The sequence below is a fragment of the Haemorhous mexicanus genome, chromosome 4 (assembly GCF_027477595.1).
Source record: "Haemorhous mexicanus isolate bHaeMex1 chromosome 4, bHaeMex1.pri, whole genome shotgun sequence".
Lineage (NCBI taxonomy): Eukaryota > Metazoa > Chordata > Aves > Passeriformes > Fringillidae > Haemorhous > Haemorhous mexicanus.
The window spans coordinates 12,274,876-12,300,410 of NC_082344.1; the positions used below are offsets into that span (position 1 = coordinate 12,274,876).

Genomic DNA, 25,535 nt, shown 5'->3' on the forward strand with positions numbered 1-25,535 from the left:
GCATCTGCCAATAGTTTCATATTTTCCAGATAAGAATAACTTTTAATTACAGAGCCATTTCTAGTAAATCTCCAAAGTTATGCTATGGTGTGCCCAGAAGGACTCCCAGGACTCCCTCCTGAGAAAGGAAGTGTGGCCACAGTAGCTCTGGGGGCAGGAAGGACAGGGAAGATGATCCAGACATTGGAATATTTCAGACCAAAGAAATGTACCTTTCTGTGGAAAGAGCCAAGTTAAGCAGCTGTAACCTATCATGTAAGGCAAGGAAATTGAAGGGAAAAAAGACTGATACCTCCAACAAGATGAGGCTTACTTTGGCTAAATGAATTTATGGGCATGTAGTGAAGCAGAACAGTAACAAAAGCAACAGGCTTTGTTGTTGTTAAGGCATTTCTGCAAAAATACTTCTGTGATTTAATTTGATAAATAAGAAGTGAGAGGGAAGGTAACAAATTGCATATGAAGGAAATTTAAAATGCCTGAAATATGGGAGCAGGTACTGAGCTTGTTAATAAAATAGAAAAAAACCCATCAGTAAAACAATTTTCTCTCATTCACAACCAGAATGTTTTCTTCCTTAAAAATATTAATAGTCTTGAAGAAATGGAAAAAAGCTACAAATAAGAGAAAAGTTAAATAGTCAACAATTAGAGTTGTCTTCATATTCACAGCATTGCTTTACTCACTCAAGAGTAATCAAATAGTAAAACAGAAATTTTTTAGTTCAAAAAACTCTGTAAAGATGATGTAAGGAGAATTTATGAGTATACTTTTGAAGAAAAACATCCCATCTGGTTTTGAATTTCTGTGTTGATCAAGGAGTTAAATGACTGGAAAATAGACAGTGCACAAGAATTATAAAATAAATTGTTTACACGGATTTGACTTACTTGTGAAGAGTGAGATGTCTGGGGAGACCTCCTTTTTACCCAAGAATTTTCCAGGCCATCTCTAATATAAACTGATGTGTAGACAAGAAAGAAATTAGAAGGAATAGCCAAACTTTATTGACTGAAGGCCTGGAATAAATCCTGACAACACTCACTCTCCAAACTTACACAAGGTTGGAGTTGTGAAGCGTTGGCATTAGTAAAGCAAACTCAAAATTACTGCAAATTCAGAAAAATAAACCAAAGGAAGGTGGGTAATTAAACCCACTGTTGTCCCTTCACCCTGGACCAAACCACCACAGTATGCTGACCCCTTCAAAGGGCCACTGCAAAAACAACATTGAGTATTTCTTTGGCAAGATTTCTCTTCTAAAAATATATTAAAAATTGTGGTTCTCTGAATGCACTAGGGACAAAGAGCTGTCATTCAAAAATCCCAGCCTGCCTTTTAACCAATCCTGTGCTTTAACAAGCTGTCTCTCTTGCCTCTCAAATAACCTACACTTACTAATGCCTTAGACTCTACATCAGGCAGCAGTAGCAGCAAGAGCAGGAAAATCTCTCATCTCCTGAGCTGGCTTTTCCACAGTCCTTCTCCATGAAGACCATGCTACCACAGGCAATAGCTTCTAGTGTTTCACTTTTCTTACTTCTAAAAGGACCTAATTCCATTAAGCCCAAAGAAAACCTGGTTTTGCATGCCAAGTGATTTCATCATTCACTGACACACTTCCCATCTGGGTCCCAAATGTCAGTTCTAAGTCCAGCAAGAATTAGGCAACTCAACAACTGACTTAAAGAATAATTGTTTTATAATTTTTATCTCAGCATTTTCATGACAAAACCCCAAATTGATTTCCATCTTGTTCATGTCACTCTACAGCTTTTTTCCCCTTCTCTCCCAGATTTCTTCTAGCAAAGGGAAGGTTATTTCTAGTTCAGAACAGCAGGAGTAGAACACGAACATTTTGTTCTATTTCCTTACTAGAAACTAAAATTGCTAGTCATACATTATTCTAGTGTCATGGAAGCTTTTAACTGCCATAGAGGCTAATTCTGGTCTCCGTGTTCCTTCTTCCAGGGGACAGAGATATTTCTACTCCTGACAAGCAAGGAGGAAAGATGACAACTGTGCTTTCTTTGCAGCAGTCACATTTTTTACTGAACAGTCACTTCCCTACTCCCCAGTATGGAAAGACAACAAACCACCTGAAACACTGTCTACAGACACCAGCAGCATAATTTTGTTCATGCTTGGACTTAAAAACAGCAGCAACATCAAAATACTAATTTTTCTATTATCAGAAAGAACATCTGAATCCAAAGGCCCCATCAGAGCGATGCACTTCATCTCCTGCCTATAACCTTTCTTTCTTTCAGATACCAGTGGAAAAGTTGTGTATGTTTAATCACTGCTGTAAATTTCAGATACTGCAACTCATTTCTCCATGGAGAGTTTAGATCTCTCCTGTAGCAAGCCAGCAACATCATTCATGTTCCGTGTCAGACAGTAAGTTCTAATAGTGATGCTCATCATCAGAGGGACTCTGAGACATGGCTGAGTTGGAAAGTGCACAAACTCCCTTTTCAGTGCCGAAAAATGTTAAATCATGCAGTTGACTCCTGGAATTATTTCCTTTTTACACCCAGCCTATGCAGGGATTGTGAAATATGGTTACGCATACCAATAAACCTTCTGTCATGGGAATGGAGCCCTTTAAAAATCTGCAGGCCAGTAAGTTTTGGGGGAGTTAGATAATTCTGCAGAATTTCCAGCCTCCCTACTCCCTCTTCCTCCAAGCAAATTCTTGTCTCACTGGTTATGCTGGAAGTGGTTTCTCTCTTTATAGAGCAATTTCCATTTCTTTTGCTTTAATTAAGATTGGTAGCCTTCAGGTAATTCTTAACAATGTGTGAGAGTACTGACTCCTTTTCAGAGGTGTGGCAAGCACCAAGACATCTTTTAGGTCTTACAAGTCTCTGTGAAGCTCTGAAGCAAGTCCCAAACAAAAAAGCCCAAACCCATTCGTATCGCCACAGGACATATCCTGCCGTGAAAGCATCTATTTCCTCAACTTTTAAAATTATTTGATTTTTAAATGGTCTACTGAGAATCTAATGCTGGTAATTTTCCCCAACTATGTGCCAGATCCAAGAAATGGCCAACAGTGCAGTTAGATTATTCTGACGGATTTCCCCATGGATCTGGGGAGCTTCTGCCCGCTCTGAAACTGCTTGATGAGCCAGTCCGAACTCCACACATGCATTTTGTGCAGCACCAGTATAATAGAACTTGACAATCAAAATCCTAAGCAGAAACTCTCAGATCACTCTGCTCCACCCAATTTGAACATAAAGCACAGTGCTGAAATACTCTAAACAGAATCTGGACTATCCCCTGGCGAGCATTTTTGTGTCAGCTGGTTCTGGCTCTGCTGGCTCACACTCAGCGAAGTCAACCATCACAATTATTGTGTGCACAGCAGGAATATTCAGCAACTGAACGTGGTCACGTTGTCCTTCAGACTCACAGGAACTTCAGCAGATACAACGTCTCCAGGAATTTTCTCTTAAAATAACTCTTTCTCTGGCTATGGGATTAGTGTGACTTCTGAGCTTTGAGCTCGAGTTCTATCTGTCTTGTCAGCTGGAAGCACCACACCATAACAATCAAAACATCTACCATGGGCAACCCTGTGCATTTAAGAATTCCCCTTCTCCCCATATGTTCTCCATTCTCCAATTATCAACAGTTTTTTCTGCTTCACTTCATACATTTCATACAGAAACACATGATGTACTCCTCAGTCCCTTCAGAGATTGCTCTCAATTGTATCTCAATTGTTTTATTTCTTGTGCTTTTAAATAGAGTTTTCCTTAATTTCAATAGAAAGATTTTGAGAATCCTTCTGGTTTAAGAGAGGGTATGCGAAACTTTTTTTTCAAGTTTTAAGAACTACACTATTCAATAAATTTAGCTCTTCATATTCCAAAATGACAAGAGTAAGTGAAGTTACATCATGTGAATTATGAAGTGATAATGTCTTTAGTTCAGCCCCAATCAGAAGTGTAACTGTTTAAAGCTTGTAATAATCATGTTCAAACGTATTCAGATTATAATTACTTTTCTTTTGATAATGATATCCCATCTGATTGGATGATTACCTGTTTGACTTTGATAAGTCTCAAGGTCAAAGAAGATAATTACAGACATCTGTTTTCTAAGAAAAATAAACTCTTGAAAAATACTGCTTAAAGTGACATCTGCAAATAAGCATTTTAGAACCATGCTGTTAATGTAAAAGTCACAGGCAAGCAAATAAACAACAAAAGCAAACTTTGAAGCTACCAAGTGATCACACTTCATTTGTAAATGTGCATATTTTCTTCTGTTACTTATATAGGCATAAATAGCTTCAGTCTGATCAGAACATTTTAAAGTAAATGTTTAACATAAAAATAAATAAAACTCAAGTAATGTACATTCTGTACATTTTAAATCCTCCCTGTAGGCAACATCTGTTTGAAAAAGAAAATTATTTGTTTAACCACTAAGTGGGCAGCAGATTATGTACCCTACCTGACACCATTTCCAAGGAAAGTGAGGGAATTGTATTCTGCAAAAATAAGCCAAAGTATTTCAGTTCCTAGGATACAGTGATCAGAATGGACTCACTTCTTTTTTTAGCTGTCTTGCTCCCCCCTGTCCTGATCCACAGTTAGAACCAAGGCTGTGGAGTACTGAAGCATTAATTACTGGCAAACAAACAAATCTGGAGCAAAAGGCACATATGTTTGTTTCTGGAGGGGGAAGAGGGAGGGGAAGACTTAAAATTTTCTAGGACTTAAATTTTCTATAAAACAAATATAGTTCACTTGGATGCTTTGCCTTTGCCTTGAACCATCTATAGCAGTTTTCTCTTCAGGCAAGTGAGCACAAAAATGCTGCCAAACCAAGATAATCTGCTCAAATTAAGGATCACTTCTCTAGCCCCAGTCTTAACCCACTTCTCCTATTTTTTCTGCATCAACAAAATTCTGTAGTTTCAACAGCTCTTTTTCCCAGCAGACACTCAAATAGAGACTTTAAAAGAAACCTCTGCACTCCTAGCTTATCTACAAGAATGTAGATTTAAATTTGTATTTTTTTAAAGGTCAACAATTATACTTGAGAACTTTCTGGATGCTCCCCAGTGATGCAGATCTAATTTATGTAGTTCAACAAAAAACAGAAGTCACCATAACCTACTAAAGCAATCTTCTGACAAAAGGAACATTCTCCTCCTGTTCTTTGTAATACCAAACCATAATAGGATCGGCTTCAATATAATTACTTCAAATATTCTGTTAGATCTGTACACACGACCACCCATTTATGCTGATCTGTAACCTTTCCAGTTTTGTGCAACTTCACCTTGCAGTAAATTCCTAAATTCTTCTGCTTTGAATATGACTGGTGAAAAGAAATCAAGATACCTAACTTATCTTAGGGAAGTCATCAACAACAACAGATTCAGGATGCAGTCAGCTAGCCCAAGTACTTGGAAAAGCAGCTAGATGGGTTTGTATTCTGTGCACTGAAATATTAAATCAAAAGATCAGGGGCCTGAAAACCTAGAATCTATTCCCCAAAAGCATAACCACACAGCTCAATTTAATTTTAAAGTACCACAAAAGTCCTGATCTAAAGTTATGCAAATAGAAAATATGGAGAGGTGGATGGGTTCTTCTATATTCCTTGAAAACCCAAAAATCCTGACAGTCACACAGTAGTGACTACATCCTTTTGAGGTAAAGTCTGATTTACAGGATTGTGCTATAGCCCTAATTATTATAATAGACACCTCTCTTTTGAAACAAAGTCTGCTTTCAATTGCCAAGGAAATGAGATGTTGAGGACAATTGCATTCAAACTTCACTAATCAAAAATTTAAATCTTCACTAGAAAACTGAGGGTTTTTTTCAACAAATGTAAGAATTTGCCAAGTACTGGAACAGGAAGAGCAACTGAACACCAAATGAGAACAGAGATGACTAATGGGATAAATTAACCCCAACTAAAATTGGTATTGTTCAAATATAAAATAACAAAGTGTTCTCCAGAGTAGGGCAAACAGTCTAAACAGATGAGCCAGAGAGATCATAGGAGAAGAGATATTCCCAAATGAGAAAAAGGGAGAAGAGCACCAGACCTTGCCCAAACTTATCCTAGGCGTTTTTATCAGAGATACAGTTTGAATTTCTGTCTTCTGATTTTCTAGTGTCTCAGTCTCTAAGAAGCATTCCTCTTTCTCTGCTTTCACAGTAGCATAGACAAAAAGAAAATGTCCCCCTGAATGCAGGACCACTTACAAACTTAGGGACCATTTCAACAAACAAGCACACTGATGTTTTAGTTTCTTATATGTAGTAGTTCTTAAGGACTTGAACATGCACTTTGCAGTACTTGTAAAACACGTCATCTTTCTAGCCACAATACCCAAAGAAGAGGGGTAGAACAAATGCAGGGATGCAGGTGGTGTGTATAATAACAACTGGGCTGTAACAGTATACACCAAGTATTTTAACTGGTAATAAACCAACACATATTTACAGAATATAGTTAGGAAAGTTTTGAACTTTAGGTAAAAAAAAACACCAAACCTTTGGCAATGAACAACAAATGTTAAATTTTTGTTCCTGATGTAGATGCATATTGCCATAATTTCACAAAAGGGAACCTGTAATTCAAGTACATTTAATTATAATTGTGATTCCTATTGATAGTTTTATTGAAATAGGAGACCCAGGTATAAAATGACCCCAAGATAACATAAGAGTTAAATGCTATTCAAGTCTCTCAAGTAGCATTGAATCTATAAGTGAATTAAGGGTGGCACTCAAGAAGCAAGGATTATATTAGCCAACCAAACATTATTTCACCTCATGGATATAAGATTTTTTTTCTTCCATAAGCAACCTAAGCAAAGAATAGATTTCTGGGATCCTCAAAGATAATTCAGGAGAACGCATTCTTCTGCTGCAACACAATCGACAGGAAAAGAATTTTCATTTCTCTAATTATTGCAGAAGACCTTTCTGCCTCCTTGGGTTGTGAAATCTTAAGATAGTGTTAGCAGAAAAGAGGTATCATGTCATCTACAACTTTGCATGACTGGTTACACAATTTTTGAGCTCCTTTGTATTCCTTCCTCTTCTTACACCACCTATTGCTTTTCAGGAACAGGAGGAGCTACACAATTATTCAGAAATGTAAATCTCACTTCCCCTTGTAATAAATGTTCCACTTTTGGGGTTTTTTTCCTTAAGTAGCAAAATTATTCTACCTAATGGGTTCCCAGGTCTCAACACTGTTCTCCTGTATTTCTAAACTCTCACAACATGCAACTGCAGCTTTTGTGAATTCAGGACTTCTTTTCATCACCTAACCAAGAAAAAAGGAGTAGCTATCAAAACATTCGCTTGTTTGGAGCAATCTTTCCCTCACATTCTCAACAAGATTTCACAGGGAAATATTCCAAGGAAGTTCTCTGAGCTACAAGCTATCTTTCACATGAACTCATATTTATTACATAGAAAAGATTGGAGACCATACTAGAAAGATCCTCAGTAACAGAATATAGTACTGACTCACTAGGACTCAGTGCTTTATATCTGTGAAGTGTAATACTGAGACAGGATTATGTATCTTTTTAACAACATAAATCAATTGACATTAAAGCTTTATTCCATGGGTTGAATGTCAGAAGAAGAAAAGGCCCAACCACCAACCTTAGATATCCAGAGAGCAGAAAATTCTGTGATCACTTCTTTGCCAGATTCTGTCTGTAGCCTCAACTAACAAATACACTGGTTTGCTTTTACATGAACTGGGAGAAAATGAGGTGCTTGTTACCCCAGCCAAGAGCATTTCCAGTAAATAACACTGAAAAAAACCCAAACGTTATGAAGTAAGGAAGGAGAATCAAATTAAACTTCATTAGGAAAGTGGTTACTGTCAGCAAAACACAGGGCTGGTGAAAACCCATAAATCAGGGCTTGCTTAATAATTTAAGCCCAGTCAGTTGCTCTGCTGGAGCTTGAGGCAGAGGTGTATCTATTAAGTCCTGAAGGCTTGATGGTTCAGTTTAGCTCACAAGAATCACTTCCTCTAAGGGTGGATGCACAACACTCCAACTTTATAGCACCAAGGCTGCTGATTTGAGAAACAATGAAATCATCAAGAAATAGACCAACTTTCCCCTTATGATCAGATACATGCCATCAGCCTCTGGCTGTGGTATGGTGACACATGAAAGCAGTGCTAGAAACCCTCTTACAGTTTATTCTTTACCTCTTTCATCTGTCTTTTCACCCTTCCTCACACTTCCTCTAAAATTAACAGTTAGACAACTGTTTTAATAAACACCTGCTTGAGGCAGATGACCTGTACTTTCCATTAGAAGTGTCTTGTATGTTCTTACTGGATAAGAAAATCTAAGCCCTGACTTTTCTTACCCATCCACATGGCTGAAACTCTGATTCTCATCTTGATTACCACAACATCCTTCTCCTTGGCAGATGCAGTCTTGTGTGTCTTATTTCATTCAAAATACCACTTCAAAGATAATTTCTCTTGGCTTTTTTTTTTTCCTTCTTTTTTTTTTTGACTGGGCCATCTCTCTCTCCTTACAGTTTTCAAACAGTAGCTGCTTCTCTTCTACCAACTCAACTCATTTTGATTGCTCAGACTTCTCAGTTCTCTTCTTCCCTCACCTTCTTGTGCCTTACTGAGATGTTCCACTCTGATCACACTGCCATGCAAGCTTGGATGCTTAATTGTTATATTCCCAAACTAGCAATTTCCTAAAGATATATTGCACAATACTGCCCTGTTACCGTTCTCCACAGTTTTCCTTTGATGCTCTAAAGACAACTATGACAGCAGTCTGATTGTGAGTGTGCTGAAAATATTGCCTGGCATGAAGCCAGCATTATCCCACTGTCTCTTCTGTTTCCACCTCTTTTTAGTTTCTCTAAATTGCAGCCTCTTTGGAGCAGTGATCCTTTTGTTCTGCATTTGTACAGCATCAAACACAGTGAACTCTCCATCAGCACTAAGTATCAGGTACACAACGTAAATAAAAACAATAATGAAATTAAAGAGGTTCACAGTTTCTTTGAGAAAGTACTGCAGGGCAGAGCCTGAGGAGCTGCCACTAAAGCTCAAATCATATTTGTTATGAAGGACTACACTTAGGTAAATTTTTCTGGCACACTCTTTCATTTCTATAGGAAATTGTTTTGTTTCTAGGTAGCGTTTCTGGCAAAATGTTATTTAAAAATATATTCTTTCAGAAATAAAAAACACTTCAGAGCTAAAAAAATTAAGAAAAAGCATTTTTGCAGGGCTGTTGGCACAGCTGTAAGCAAGAATTTCACAAATCACTGTGTTACAAACTCAGCATTACAAATGGAGCTATGCTTATTGAGCCACCAAAAGATCTTGAATTCCTAATATTTATTTATATATCCAAAGGACAAACTTTTAAAATCTGTATGCACAGATGTCCTGGTTTAGGTCAAATATGGGAGAAAACCTCCGAAAGGGTTCCACTAGAAAGCAGATTCAAGTGGCCCCTCCCCCAACCAGTTCGGGAAAATATTTCCTTGGAGAAATGTGGAAAAAACTTGTTTATTTAACAGGCAAAGCGTTCACCAGCACAAAAAAAATGAACAATATCAAACAATAAAACTCCTTGCCACTCTGAAGAGATAGCAAACTCAGAAAGTGCCCTAGGTGGGCTGTAGCTCGGCTCACTCAGTTTATCAGTCCCTCTGGTGCTGGAAATGCCACGGCCCAGGCTCGGCCCGATGGCCACAGGTGTGAGCTGCCGGTGCTCTGCTGGGTGTTCAGAGCAGGTTTGAACAGGTCCAAGAAAAAGAAAAACTGCAATCCAGGGAACCTCTCTGTCTCAGCTAGCTAAAAACCAACAAAAAGCAATGGAGAGCTCTGTCCCACCATCTGTCCATCCATCCACCGACAGTCCAGAGGCAGGTATGTGGGGGAGTGAGTGCAGTTTCTGAGAACAAACTGAGTGCTTCTGCTCTCCCATCCTTTGCTCCCAGAACCAGTCTTAAGGGTGCAAAACTTATTTCTGGGCTAAACAGGCAAGTGGGGATACAAACATCATAAAGTCACCCCAGGACAACAGATGACAACTGCATCACTTAAATGAGCCTCATCACACAAAACTGATTTAACTTACGGATATGTACTGTGGATATAAGATTCACAGCATAACAGTGCTAAAATTAGGGGTGAACAACAAGAAAAAGCAGAACTAGAAATGCTGAGGTTTGATTTCCTTGCTCTGTGTGTGTAAGAATTCGCTGCTGAGTTTTGTTACTCTGGCACTCCAAGAATCAAGCAACCATTCCCAACAAAACAGGAGCCTTTATAGATTTGTTTAGTTCCACTTTCTAGTCTGCTCAGATATACATTCTGAAAAAAACCCCAAATAAACTAAAAAGAACCAAAAACTTACAAGAAGTGTATATAAATGTTAGGTACATTTAGCAGAATGAAATGCAAATTAACTACCCTTGGACTTCCCAAGTTAGTCTGTAGTAACTGATGACAGATGCATTCCTACTATGCTACAAGCACTTAGTCTAGCTATGTTAGTCTAGCTCACCTTGGTGAACTGCTTTGTGAGCACATGAGAATACTCATTGCCTCATCTGTAATTTAAAAATCAATGATACCATATCAAGGCAATGATTTAGTAAAATGTATTTCTCCATTAGTTACTGGTAATTGGAAGCTGACCTTGCACTCTGCTGACCCAAGTAACAACTGTCACAGCAACTTCAATTTAAAAAATTTCTCTCAGTCAGACTTTTTCAAAAAAAAGAAACAAAACAAAACAAAACAACCCCCCCCAAAAAATCAACGAAGAAAACATTGCCCTCCTTTGGATCACATATCAATGCTCTCCAGTTCAGAATACAGCAAGAAAATCCCTTCTGGAGGAGTCAAGTCTGGTATTGCATCCTTTAGCTGATTCCCATGGATCCATCTTTGGAATTTACCCAAAAGAATCATGATAGAAAATCTTAACTGAAAAATACCACCCTGAAACCCCACACATCTAATTTAATGCTTGCTATGGACCTGAAGACGGGTATATTTATTAAATTTAACATGATATGCAGCAGTCCTTCAAACTAGCTTCAATCTAAATGAAAGGGGCCCACTTCCAGACACTTATTTAGGGACATTACAAAATGGCTTGGAAATATCTTCCCTACTTTCTTTAGAGAGGATGATTTGCATACAAAGCAATGGATTTTAGAAAACTCTCAGCTTATCAAACAAAATAGCTGTGGAGATGTAAGGTCCATACACATGCAAAACATACAATACACAGAGCATGAATAATTAGCATTAATGAATGTCAAACTCATCACTGAAGCCTGGCTGTTGACTCACAACACTGCTGGAGCGTGGAACTACTGCTCCACTGGGAACTAATACAAGGAAAGGGACTGAGGTGTATTGGGAAAGTCAAAGATGAAGGGGACCTTCTGTGGAAAAGATTATGAAGAAAAAAGATGACTCCTTTTCCTTCTGTATGGCAAATATGTCTTCTTACAGTTTGGCCTGACTAATGAGAAAAGTAGAGTCACATCCTGAGAGGATGCTTAGGTGGGTTTGTGTGTTTGTTTCTTAACCACAATTTTCTTCAGAGTTTGTTTAAGGAAAAACCATGCGTGTATCTTAGGATCTGGCTCTTCATACACTAGATGAGGAGAACTAATAAGCCTTTTTTTTTTTTTTCCTTTTGCAGAGAATCCATAGAACTTAGGAAAGCTCTTTATCCATTAATTTCTTGTATGTGCAGACATCTTCACTTTCTGCCTGAAACTCTGTTCCAGTAGAACTCCCCTGAAGTTACTGCATTTCATTTCCAAAGGACAAAACCCACGATAATTATAAAGCAATCTTTACTTTGCCCTATAAAGGTATCATTTCACATTAAGTTGTTCAGTGTAGTGTTCTTAAAAATAAGGCCAGATTTCCCACCCATCCCTCTCCACAGGTACTAGGATCTTGCCTTATATTTATGATCAAAGCCTAGGAAGCTGTGAACCACAGCATGGACGTGAGTGAAGGGCTTTCAATTCCCATATTTACAGAAATTTCAGCTGAGGCACAGACCCAGGGAAGCTTCTTGCTGCTCCTTCACCTACTTCATTTTTTGGTCCATGCCAGGAAATTCTATCATTAGACTTGCAACTTCTGAGAGCAACTTTTCTGTTTGATGGCTTTTGATGAGTGGTTTTTTGGCAGCAAAAATTCACATAGAATGTGTACTGTTACTGTTGCACAGGCCTTGCAGCTGGTTCTCACTATGTGAGTCATCATTACAATTGTTAAAATTGTATGGACTGTGTCCAAATAATGGTGTATTTCCTTCTGTATCTTGAACTGACACACTTTTATAACATCTTTGCTTTGATGCCCTATAAAAACCAAAATTTGTTTGGGCCCAAAGAGGCGTTAGAAGTATTAATGCCCATGGCTAAAGAGCACAAAGGTTAAAACAATCCAAATATTATTCTTTCAGGCTGAACTACTTACAGAGCAGCATTTTTGAATGTTGAAGTTTGGCATTTCCATCATAGCTTCATTCTTTCCTTCTTGAATAGTTTAGTTAGTTTGGAAATTGAGCTTCATTTTGTTCTTACTTTTCTCTTTCTTCTTGTCTTAGGTCACAATGCAAGATGTAACCAAAAGTATGTATTCTATCACCATCCATGTAAACTGTATATAAGAGGTGGGACAGTGGTTTTTATCTCTTCCATCACTCATCCCTGATAACTCCAGGGGATATCTTCTGTTTATGGGCCATTGAGTGTCACTGCATGACTGATAAAGTTACATCAACCCATTGGGAGAGGCATTGCCCAGGGGGAAGAACCAGACATTCCTACCTGGATATAATCTGAGGGTTTGCAACACCACAAGCAGCCTTATTCACTGAATTCCCAGAGGACAAGAGCTACATAAACACCACTGGACATTCAGAGGAAGACCAGATCCTTTCTACAGGATCACTGCTTCAACAGAGCCACACCTGTCACTGCAGGAGGGCTGCAGCCACCATTTAATGGGACTGCTACCAACACCCTGACCCACAGGGTGTCAGGTTGTACTCTGAATCTGTCACATTAAGCCAGTGTTTCTGTATTATTGCCTTTATCCTAATTTTCCTATTAAATTGTAATTGTGACTTGGGATCTCTCACTGGTTTGCTTTCAAACTAGTACACCTATCTACTTTCAGCTTTTCCAAATCAAACTGAAAACCTTTTCTTCAAGATGATGCAATTCCCACCCAGGGAATTCGGTAAGCAAAGTTACTCAAACACGAGTACAAGAGATAACACCTTGTAACCACTTCCACTGTCACAAAAAAAGAAAAAGCCTTAAATTTCTAAAAAAAACCCCTTGCCTTGATAAAACATTTTTAGATTAAAACATGGGAACAAAGTGAGTACTCCACCATGTAAATGCTGTGACTCATGGATTTAGATTTAAAGTCCCAGAATTTCTCCTTAATACATTCAGATACTTCATATTTGTGTTCAGTTTCTGTCACGGTTCACAAGTATCCTTTTAACTTTCATTCCTTATCACGAGTCATGCATTTTAAAAATAAAATCCATGCAGATTCTCACATAATTTCAGGTTGGTTTTTTTTAAGTAAACACCATTTTAAGATTCATTATTAAACTAAGATCTATGTATAATTCTACTAAAGTGACTGGGAAATAGCCCATTTTGTAGGGGAAAGAATATGTCCAAAGATCACTTCCTTCTCCACAAATTGCATTTATCATATCTGAAAACATCTTCGCTCTGAACTGAGATTTCCCAACTATTGTATTGTTATATGCACTATTGATCATCCAGTCCATTAAATGCATTAGTCACATTAAATAATTCATCTCTCCAGACCAGCTTTGGCCACAGATGCCATCAGCAATGACCCTCCAGGAGACTTGCACTAAAGGAAAGCCAGCATAGCTGCAGCTCAAATAGACAACATCCAAAAATAAGCAAGAAACAAATGACTGAGCAAATGTGTTGCATGATTTCATTCCACTGCAGATTCTTTCAGAAACTAGATGTGTCACAACAGGAAACTTGAGATCTTTAAATGGGGCATCTGCATGCAAGTGACAATAACATTTATTAAATTAGGGGCTTTGAAAAAACAGTTATACATGCACGGACTTTGTCATTCTTTGACATACACCTTATTCTGCAGAGTTCTCCAAGTGAGAAGCAGCAGGCTGCTTATGTGCTTTGGTCACTTTGGTCAGAGAAAATGACAAATACCATATTTGATCAAGCTAGTAAGTCATCAAAGGCTTGTGATTCTGCCTGGTACTCTGGACCCAGTCCTCTTCACCAGTTGCACATTACAGGGCTATGAACAAGACAAAGTCCTCCCTTGGCACACACACAAAGTACCCAAGACCAGCAAATGCAGTTGCCACATGACCTTCTCCTTCAAAGCCTGCAACAACAGCAGGCAGCCCGGTAAGAGTATCCAATGAAATTCATCAAGCCCAAAGTAGGCAGAATTCAGGCCATGAAGAGATCACATCCAATTTTGCAAGAAAGGTTTGAAATGGTAAAATGCTTTATTGTCTTACTTGGAAAAAAATAAAAATCAAAAGGAGTATTTTTGGGTTTGTTTTTAAATGTGCTGACTAAAAGCACTTCCTAAGAATCCTTACTTCAGAGTCTTTTAGTGGCTTACTTACTACACTGCATTGCTTACATCATACTCATCCACATTTGAAAACCTTGTGTTCAAGTTAGACTCTTGATCAAACCATTGTATAACAAAAGCAGAACACAGTAGGATTTCACAGAGCAACCTGATGGAAGATCAGCCACTACAACTGCATTGCAACAAGGATCTTACCTACCAACAGTGCTCTCTGTCCCAATGTTCTCTGAAAGCAACAGTAACATTCTCTTGAGTGTTTTTTTGACTTTAAAAATCCCCAAACTTTTATATTATTGATATACAGACAGTACCAGAGCAACAGCAGTCACATCTAGAGGATTACACCCTTGGGACAAGGAGTCAGTGAAGTTTTGCCAAGTGGTGCAGACAGCAAAAATGTCTCTCAACTGACTAAACTCTTCCCTTTTTTAAACAGAGACACTGAAAATTGTTTCCAAAAAGCACAGCATCTGTGGACCCACAGAGCTAAGAAATTAGCACTGTAATAGGAAACAAATGAAGCAGGTGAAGAGAGCTGTTGAATGTTCTGATGTTGCAGCTCAGTTTGTAAATGCAAGGCTGAACCCTAAATTAAGGAATGGCATTGAAGTCTGCCTCAGCCGTGCTGCTATAAGCACTGTCACACTGTCGGTATAAACAGGAGTCATAGCACATGCTGAGGTTTCGCTAACATCCTCCAAAAATCCATACTTAACTCAGAGCCAACTTCCTTTCCAGGTCACTGTTAAAACACTCAGAAAACAGTTACACAGTACTTACAGTAATGAAAATGCAAACCTACTACCAGGGAGGTTTAGCTATGGTGTTTTAAATCTAAGGATCTACACCCTTCTGCAATTGTGTCCTTGACACAGATCAACAACAAAATCCTGGGCTTCATTTCAGTACCAAGCCTAAAGACATTCCTGGGTGTTTATCTATTGCTTTCATGGCCATCATAACCAGACAGTGATCTGCCTGATGTGCTTGTTATCAACACTCATCAAAACCAGGCCAGCACATGTCTACATGAACTGATGTTACTGCTATAAATCAAACAAAGGCTCAGGAGCAGCTGAAGAAGATGCTGTCCCCATACTCCTCTGCCAGTTTCTGACACCTATTTTAAAAGGGAGCCAGACAGCTACTCAGCATTCCACAGCCTCTGCTCAACTTGCTAATGAAGCCCTCAGAAAGACGAACTGAAGTTTTATAACCAAATTAACTTTTACATTAATGTCCATTACTCCAGTGAAAATAATTCACTTGTGGAAATAACTAAACTTTTTTTGCTCTGACAGTTAATTCCATTACATAGCTTTCTTTTAAGCTTTTTTCTGCCTCTGTCTGCTGCTGTTCCTTTGTGTTCCTCCTCTTAAATGAAACATGGTGACAGCAAGAAATGGGTACTTGTACTTTAACATGGCATCTCCTGTCCATAGAAGTTTTTTCACCAGTAAAATATCAGGACACCATGAGATAAAGGGAAAGGGGCTTTTTTAACATTTAAATGGACTGCCCAGGGAGGTGATGGAGTCACCATCCCTGAAGGTGCTCAAGAAACAACTGGATGTGGCACTCAGTGCCATGGTCTGATTGACACAGTGGTGATCAAAGGTTGGACTTGATGATCTCAGAGGTCTTTTCCAGCCTAATTAATTCTGTGATTCTGTGTCTTCTGTCCTTTGTCCTGCAAAGTTATACACATTTTCTTTGTACATAGAAGCCGTCTCAGAAGTCCAAGATTACATCCAAAAGTGTGAAAGGCAAACTACAAATTCAGAGAATTCTCATTCAATAGTTGGTCAGTGCTTCACAAAACTAGGATTGCATTTTTAGGGAGACTTTAGAGAGGCTCTGAATTACAATTAAGAAAAAAATGTATTTGTCAATACCCTTACAGTCTTCTTCTGAATACAAAATTTAAAAAAATAATGTACAGGTAGATTCTGATACAATGCCCTGAAAATAGTGATTCCACTGTTCACTACTCTGTCTTCAATCAAGCCCATTTTATGTTTTCTGATTAATTGCAAGAAAAAACATTGCAATCCAGGAATACAAACAAAAGATATTCTTTCAGATATTCTTAAAGTAAGTAGTTTGAGGTGAATTTTCAATCTGTATGTTCAAACTATGTCCAGCATTCTTTAAGAAGCAAAATAAGATGACTAAAGTGGGGTTTTCTTTGAACTTGATTTCTCTTCCTTACTCCTGTCTTCTACTACCAAACATCTGACACTCACATTCCTTCACTTTTCCACATTACCTAATTGGTTTTGATGCAGCTGTTTCATGTAAATATGATTATACTCACATTCCTAAGTATTTGAAGATCATATTTTAAAATTGCTGCTCTCAGGTCTGTCCATTGCATTTTCATGGACTGTAAGCAACATTTTTTGAACACTAAGTTACTTTTGTTCTTTATCAAAAACCTCTCCAAGAAAATCCCTTGTGCAGCCCTAGAGAAAATAAAGGAGAATGATATCAAAAAGCCAGCCAGGATGGATACAATTCTGTTATAGAAAGAACTTGTAACAGCAGTGTTTGTTCAGCATTTGTTTGACAAAGCAGTGAGAAGTCAGAAACTTTCCAGCTGAACGATTTCCGCAAAAGAGCTCAAGGTTCAGAGGAGACGGCACACAGAGCAAGACGTGTGCAGCTGCCAATACCACCTGTGTGGACTCATTAAAGATTTAACCAGAGAAGTCACGTGTGCACTAAAAAATGGCTGACAACTGCCATGCTTAACACACATCTCAAAAACTTTGGGAAAAGGCAGAAAAATGGAGTTACCTTTGGATGAGGAAGATGGCACGTTCACCAACATTTCCTTGGCAGATGACTCAGGTAAGAGACTGCAGTACTCTACTGATACAATGTGAATTTCACAGGCTGAATATAGCACTGTGAGAGCAGGCAAGACTGTCCTGATTACCAGGTACAAGGTATTTTTAGCAAATATCCTCAAGCAAACTTGTTTTAGTTGAGTGTTTTGAATAAGCCTTGTGATGAGCTAAGAATTGAGGGTTTGGGGGTATGAAGGCTACCACAGTTTTCATGTATTAGCACTTGGTAATATACACTCCTCATCTGAGCACATAGAGCCTTTCACCGGTTAGAGAGACACTGTTACAGAAATATTTACTCAGTAGTTACTACTATTAAATAAAATACAGATAATGCTGTATACAGAGTAATAAACCTCTGACATACTCCAGTGAAAACTCACAAGAAGCGATGCAAGTTAATTGGTAATGGAAATAAGGTAATATTTTAAATCCCCACTGTTAATCATTTAATTGTTTAGAAAGAAACTACAAAAGCAAAGACTGCCTATCCCTCCACCCTCCTCCTCTTCACTTATAGAATAAAAATTACTAGTAAGGGGAAGTAGGAGAGTCCTACATAGTGGAAAAATGAAGTGAGTTAATATGAATTAATAATAAATTATTTAGAAAGGTCTGGCCAGAGTATCAACTTGATTATGTCAGCATGGCTGCTGAAGAGCTGTGCTAATTCACACTACTAGGGATCTGGAGGGCTTATTTTTGAACAATACAAGCTACATTTCCTTCCCCTCCTTTTTTTTTTTTTTTTAAGAATGTTATTGCGCATGCTGTATTTACCTCCTATATTAAAAAAAAAAAAAATCCACTAGGTTAAACTAATTTTTAGAACATAATTTTCTGTTAGCAATTCCATATTAGTGTGATGGGGCTGAGCTGGATGTTTGAACGCACTTTGTTTGTACATCGTATAGGGCTACTGACACCAAGATGTGGTTGGCCCAAACTATTCTCAAGAAGACAATCTGTCAGAGCTTGGCCCAAGCTGTACAGTAATGAGGGGTTCTCCTGACAATGAATCTCACTCTTTTCCTATAGCAGTGTGTAGAAAAGTAGCAAAAAGGTATTGTACAGGACACTGTTTTGTGACCTGCTGCACAGCTGGTAACATATCAAGAACAGCTGGGGGGGCAGCATTCAGTGGCATGTTTATCTTGTCTTTGCAAAGCATCCAGAAGAAGCTGAGTTAGGGATGACTCCGTAATACTGGATGGGTTTCAATCTGCTCTGTCTCACAGGGGGGTGTTTTTGCCATATGGCTTTCTTAGTCTTTCATGAGATGTCAAGTCTCTTTCTTCAGAAGGCAAACACCCACCAGCCTCCTCTCCTGCTCTAACCTCATCACCCTGCAGCTTGGAAAATGGCAATACCCATGAGAAAATAGAGCAAGGTTAAAAACCCTCTTATCCAAGCACCAACTGCCAGTGGGTTTCCAAGTCAATCTTGGTATTTGGGGCTTGATGCTCAAAGCTAAGTCCTGGCAGATGTCACTGCTATAAAAGAGAGCTCCTCAACAACACAGCAAATAGGACTGTACTGCACCTCAGAAACTGAGCACTTCAAATCTGCTGGACTCTTGACTGAAGCAGAACACCCAAGGTCAAAGAAAGCTCATGTTCACAATACAGAGGCTTCTTTATTAAAAACCTGCTACCAGAATTACAATGTTTCCCCTGGTAGTGAAGGGGTCGGGACTGCCAGTCTGAAAGTAGAAGTAAAATCTGAATAACTGGAAATAAGTGACATTTTCAGGCAAGCTTATAGCTTGAAGGCACAGAGGGTAAATATAGTATGAATCATGGTGAACATGCTAACCCTGATCCATTTCTTCTGACAACACTTGAAGGTTAGAAAGTATAAGAAAATTCCTAACCTATAAGGAAGAGACTATGATACACTTTGTAGGAAACAGTCTTCTTTTAACTCTCCCAGAAGTTAAGACTAATGACAGTAACTGGGGCATTGAAGCTAACAAAGTGAGCCTTATGGCTCTAACAGTAAGACTGGAGGATAACATCAATTCCAGTAGAGTAGGGAACCTAAAAGTTTACACAGTGAGAGAGAGAAAAAGGTTCCTTAGGATGGACAAGAGCAAGTTCGAGCAAGGAGTAAGGAAACTAGACTTGCAATATGTAGATCCTAAGTGGACTTTGTCTGATAATCACAATGTTTTATATGCAAGTGTTCCTTAATTATTGATTTGGTTTGAAAAAACAGGTGTTTGCTAAGGAAGGCAGACGCCTCCCTTGAAATGGAAAATTTTACGTTCTGTGGCAGCATCCCTAGTTTCTGGAGCCATGTCAAGTTCTGGGGCAGCATCCCTGGTCTCTGGGGTAGGTGTCCGGATGGTTATCCAAGTCAATCTGCCCTTATCTCGGAATGCTAAATAGAACAGGCCTATCAGCAACACCAGCCACTGTATGATATCATTAGTATTTAGAGAAGGTTTGAAAACTGGTGGGGTAGACACAAAGAGCTGGGTGAAGGGTTGGGAAAAAATTTCCCCCAGTGTAATTTCCTCACAGTAGGTACCATTATTAAAGTAACCCCAAAAACATACAGTTAGTGTGTGATAGCTCGGAATCCATGTGCCCACCTTCCAGAAGAAGTTAAAAATCCATGAATTCCTCACCTTATTAACCCATAAAGCAAATGGGATAACAGCCACAGTAGCCTTAGTTATAGGACCCATGTTTAGACAAGGGTTTGCAAATGGGAGAAATTTAGCCACAATCACATGCCACCCAAACCAGGGTAAGCTAGACCACATGGTGACACCTAACGAGGTTCCTATATCTAGCACAAAAAAAAATTAGGTTACTCAAGTACTGTTATTCCTTTTTTCACCCTTTTCTCCCGATGCCCTCGGGCCCCACATTGGGCGCCCAAATCTGTCTTGGTTTGAAAAGACAGGTGTTTGCTAAGGAATGCAGGAGCCTCCCTTGAAACGGAAAATGTAAACCCCCTCCCTCCATATTATAATAATTTTGAAATCAAGGGGCTCTCAGGCAAAGATATGGGAATAGGATTAACAGTTCCTTACTAGGAAAATTAAAATACAAATGCACTAGTACAAGAAAACCACTGACAGAGTCAGAATTTGACCTGACACCCTGTGGGTCAGGGTGTTGGTAGCAGTCCCATTAAATGGTGGCTGCAGCCCTCCTGCAGTGACAGGTGTGGTTCTGTTGGAGCAGTGATCCTGTAGAAGGGTGGAGTTTTCCTCTGAAGATCCAGTGGTGGTGTAGATGGGCCTGGTCTTCCTCTGGGAATCCAGTGGAAAAGAAAGCTGCTCCTCTGGGAATGCAGTGGGAAAAGGCTGCCTGTGGTGTTCCAAAGCTCCAATTGTTTCCAGGTAGGAATGCTTGGCTCCTCCCCCTGGGTGGAGCATCTCCCAATGGCTGATGTAATTTTATCAGCCATGCAGTGACACTCCATGGCCCATTAACAGCAGATGTCTCCTTGGAGGGAGGATGGGTTATGGAAGAGATAAAGCAAACTGCCCCACCTGGTTTTAACAGGTGGCCTGATTAATAGAAGATAACTGCCCTGCCTCTAACAGATGGCAACAGAATACACACCCCCAGCCACATCTTGCATTTGCAACCTAGGACAAAATTTAAATATTAAAATATTAAAAAGACAAAATTTAAATATTAAAAGACTAAAAAGGTTCACAATGGTGCATTGGTTTTAGTGAACTTAAGCACATCTGTTACTGCATAAGGTTTTCCCCCCAATTCTTAAAACATACTGGAAAGACACTAGACAGGCAAAGTAGAACAAGATGGTAAATAAGTACAATCTGAACAATAATCAGAATACAGCCTTTATATCAAAGTTTCCATGGTACAGTGAAAAGCCATTGTGTCAAAGCAACAGGGGTTACTGAGCCTCCTTAACCAAGCACAAGCTATGAATATTTAATAGCAATTGCTCTTTCAAAATAGCAGTGTCTTTCTATTTGTCAAGTATGCAGGTATTAAAAATAAAACATGTTAATTAAGACAAACACAAAATGGTAGCAAGATAGAAACTTTCTGGAAAGTATTTTAATAGCAGTATTAACAGCACATGAAATCAAGCAAAACATGTGAAAATATTTTCAACTTTAATGAAAGAAATATCTTTCAATTTAGAAACTCAAAGCACTAGATAAAAATTGACCAACCAAAACAAAAGCACAGAGCAAATCAAATCAAAAGTATAACAAAACAGTGAAATGTTGTCCAGCATCTGGAAAAATTTCTTTACTGCGCTTCTGATTAATGTTGAATAAGCAGATCAAGCCCTCTTTACTTATTGAAGAGTACATAGACATTATCTTACTCTTTTTTCAAATATGCTTTACAGAAAGCCAACATTAGTGACTATGTTTCTCATGTAAACTCATCCTTTTGAAAGCAGATACAAACCCTTAACTTACTTACAGAAAGACAAAACAGTTTTTCATCTAATTAAGTTACCAGTAAAGCTTTATGGAACCTTGCTAAATATCCTTCCACAAAACCTGGTGGCAAACCTATAGCTGATGATTACAAGGAGGATCAAACAGTTAAGAAAATAGTGTTATGTAATATATTTTGGTATTCACAGCCCAAAGCTGCAAAGTGTTCAGTTCCTCAGTCTATTTAAAAATGCATTTTTGTGGAGTCAGTAGAAATGAGAACTTTTGCACTCATGCTCAATCTGGCAAAGGACAGGATGCAGTTATATGTTGGCTATATATGTGTATGTAGCTATATGAAGGCAGGCCTCTTCAGGGATAAAAAGAAATTATGACTCCCTGAAGCTTGCTTTTTGTAGCCTTTCTAAAGAGATGGCATTTTTTCATTCCAACTATATGTTCACAGGTTACATCATCTGATGAGGTCCCATTCTCACTCAGACCTTAGGCAAAACCAAGATATACACAATAAGTAAGGACACAAATGAGTTAGAACAATGTAAGCCAAATATTTGCTCATTTTGTATAAATTGATTTAGTTAGAAAAAGCAAAATCTAAGAAGTACTTAAATTCTGTATTTAACAGAAGACCCCCATTGTAAATTTGCTCAAGAATATGCACTAGGCTACAAGAGCTTTTTGAGGTTACTCTGAAAGAGTAATAAGAAATGCAGAGAATTTGGTGTAAAGCAACATTACATGAAAAAAACCCAAACCTCCTCAGAGTCTGTTATTTCTGCAAAGAAATAATGAAAAAGAATGAAGATTTGATGTAAAAGGTCTCAAGAGTTAGCAATGCAAGGAAAAACACTTGAGCCACTCATGTTCCTTTCTGTCTTTTTCATTGTGGCAATAATTAGTCAAAGGAGCAAACAGCACAGTTCAAATAGGAGAGTCATCTCAGCAATACTTACAATGTCTTCCTCTGTTAGTGAAGAAAAGGATACATTTCTATTGTAGTGGTGAACAGTGAAGCCCCTGTCATCAGTCAGCTTATGCAGGCGCCTCTGCTGCCTGGAACATAGCCAGAAGGGAAGTCAGAGGCTTGCTGGTTTGCACCGTGTCCATGGGAAAAACAGGATGTAAAACAGAGTTTTAGAAATAAAATGTCTGAAAATGTCTGTCATTAGCAGTAATGACTGAGAGTCTAAGTGCAGAGCAATAAAATGCTCTCCTCTCAGTTTGTCACTTTACCTGTATATGAATTCAGGTAAACTATTAATGATACATTTTATCCTAGGGAGGTTGTTTTATTTCAAGCAAAAATTGCTCTTTCAGTGAAACTGAATAAATTGATTCCTTTTCCCAGTGACATCAGCTACTTTTAGAAACTCTAAATAGAACTTAAGGATGCAAGTAAGTATAGATAGCTGCATTTGTAAACTGAAACTTGTTGCTATAAATTTAATATAAAGACAATATCATGAATGTCTCCTCTGATTTAACCAAATGCCTTAGAAATTAGTCTGTGGCACTGCCTGGGGTTGCTGTGACCTAAGTGCTGGACCAGTCAGATCAACATTCCCACCCAACTTGGTGTCATAATATGCATAGGTGCCTTCCCTGGGACACATTCTGTGTTATAAAAGGAATCTGATTGTTGGGGATACTTCCTAAGTCCCTAAAGTTTTACATTTAAACTGCACAAAAAATTTAATTTATAATATATTTTGCAATGCAAGACAGATGAGGTAAGGAATTTATAAAGGCAGTAGGCAAACCATGTGATATGTTAAGCTTCTGGTTTCTTGGTTGATTTCTCATACAAGAATACTTTGGGCTGTGGACCTTTGTTCTGTAATGTATTTGGTTTGGGCATTTTTGCATTTGTGTTTTGGTGTTTTTGAGTGTGTGCGTGTTTTTTGGTGTTTATTTAAAAGTAGTAGTGCACTGGATAGTTAGAATTCTGGAGTTGCCTTCTTTGCACTGGAAAACAGAGGAAGGGTTAGGAATGCAAGCCTTTTTAAAGGGAACACAGGATGATCTAGGCATTCTCTGTGTGGAATTTGCATCCAGCAGTATCAATCCAAACCTTTTGGCCCCTGGACCATTCAAAGCTAACCTCATAACACACAGCACTCTGCAGACTAGAAATGTCATCTGCTCTCTGCTGATAACCCCTCTGCAATACCAACAGTGGAAGCTCAGAACAACAGCTTTCTCTATAGGAAAACCAAAAAAACCTCTCATAGAGGCTGATTTCTAAAAAGGTGTTCATCCTGGTGCTCATGCTCAGAGTTCAGAATCAAAAGAAAGTACTACAGTGAGAAACCACAACCAGGCAAAGTAGAATGAACCCCAACGGTATACATACCAAAAAGGAAACAGGAGGTAAACCAGCAGCTCTTGAAATTACTACTGTTTTAGCTACAACAGCACAGGACCCAATATGTCTGGTTTCCATTCTGTCCTGTTATTTAACATCAAGGATTTCCCCCTTTTGCTCATTTTGGGACAGTTTTGACAATAATCTCCAACTGTAAGGCAGCAAGAAAAGTAGAATTTCTGCAGTAGAGGGGTGCATTTCCCCAAGATCAGCCCACAATATTTTTCCCCCTCTTACAGTAAAAAAACACAGCATATTCTTCACCAGGTAAGCAAGGTTTCCATCACACCTGGAGAATCTGGCTATAATTTTTTCCCCTGTTAATGCATATGCTGGAGATTGTCTCATTAGAAAGAATTAGGAGAACCTGTTGATTACCAGGTTTGCCAGTGCAGCAAGCAAGATCGAAACAGTGCAAGCATCTGGCATTTAAAAACAGCGATCAAGGAAACTTTCCAACAAGCTCCTAAAGCCCAGCCACCAACTGAGAGGACTGCTTGCAAGAAATAAGGAGGATTGCTGTGTTGAAAATGCCCTTTGTAGAGATGCTTAAGTAAACTAGCTAATGGAACTGGAAGCAGGTTCATTTTCCAGTACAGATGGATAGCAAGACTCTAATTGCAGTACATCTTCAGACCTTGAAAAGCATTCAGTCTAATCTGAATTTATCTGATTGTAACGTTAAAAAAAGTCATTGACACAATAATAGTGTGGAGACAGCCAGAAGATGATGTAAGAAATATGCACTTTCTGAAGTGTATTTAAGAATACAGTAGAGGGCTCACTTCCCAAATGCCTTTATCTTCCTGAGTAGACACTCAGGAAGTAAGTGCACAGCACTGAATTATAGATATATTACTACAACTTACAGATACAATATGAATATATTTCACTGCAACAATATGGTTCAAACTACACAGTACTACAAGTTATGCAGTGCAGTCACTTCAGTGAAGCCACCAAAATTAGCTCAGGTCATAAATGTTTTCCATTCCTTTGCTGTGGCTCACAGACTGCTGTGGCATTAAAGTGAGGATCCTGCACAGCGTGTTCTGCAAGGGCTATTCCCTCCAGGGAGCCAGGGAAAGAACAATGACAGAGGAGTGTTGTTTTGGAGCTACTGAGCCATTAGATGAGAGTAACTCTGAAGTTACTGAGGTTCTTGTGTGATGTGATCTCAGCGCTGTGAGACCCAGAGCCACGGAGCTAAACCACAAGTTTCTTCCTCTGG

The 25,535-nt window shown here is 38.7% G+C and overlaps 1 long non-coding RNA gene across 1 annotated transcript in view; it reads right to left on the reverse strand.

Annotated features, from left to right (window-relative positions):
* The window catches only part of LOC132326094 (uncharacterized), a 51,124-nt gene that overhangs the window by 25,146 nt on the left and 443 nt on the right, over nt 1–25,535 (reverse strand). Inside the window, exon 2 of the long non-coding RNA XR_009486129.1 lies at nt 22,893–22,992. This is a non-coding gene — a long non-coding RNA (uncharacterized LOC132326094). The remainder of the gene's footprint in view (nt 1–22,892; nt 22,993–25,535) is intronic.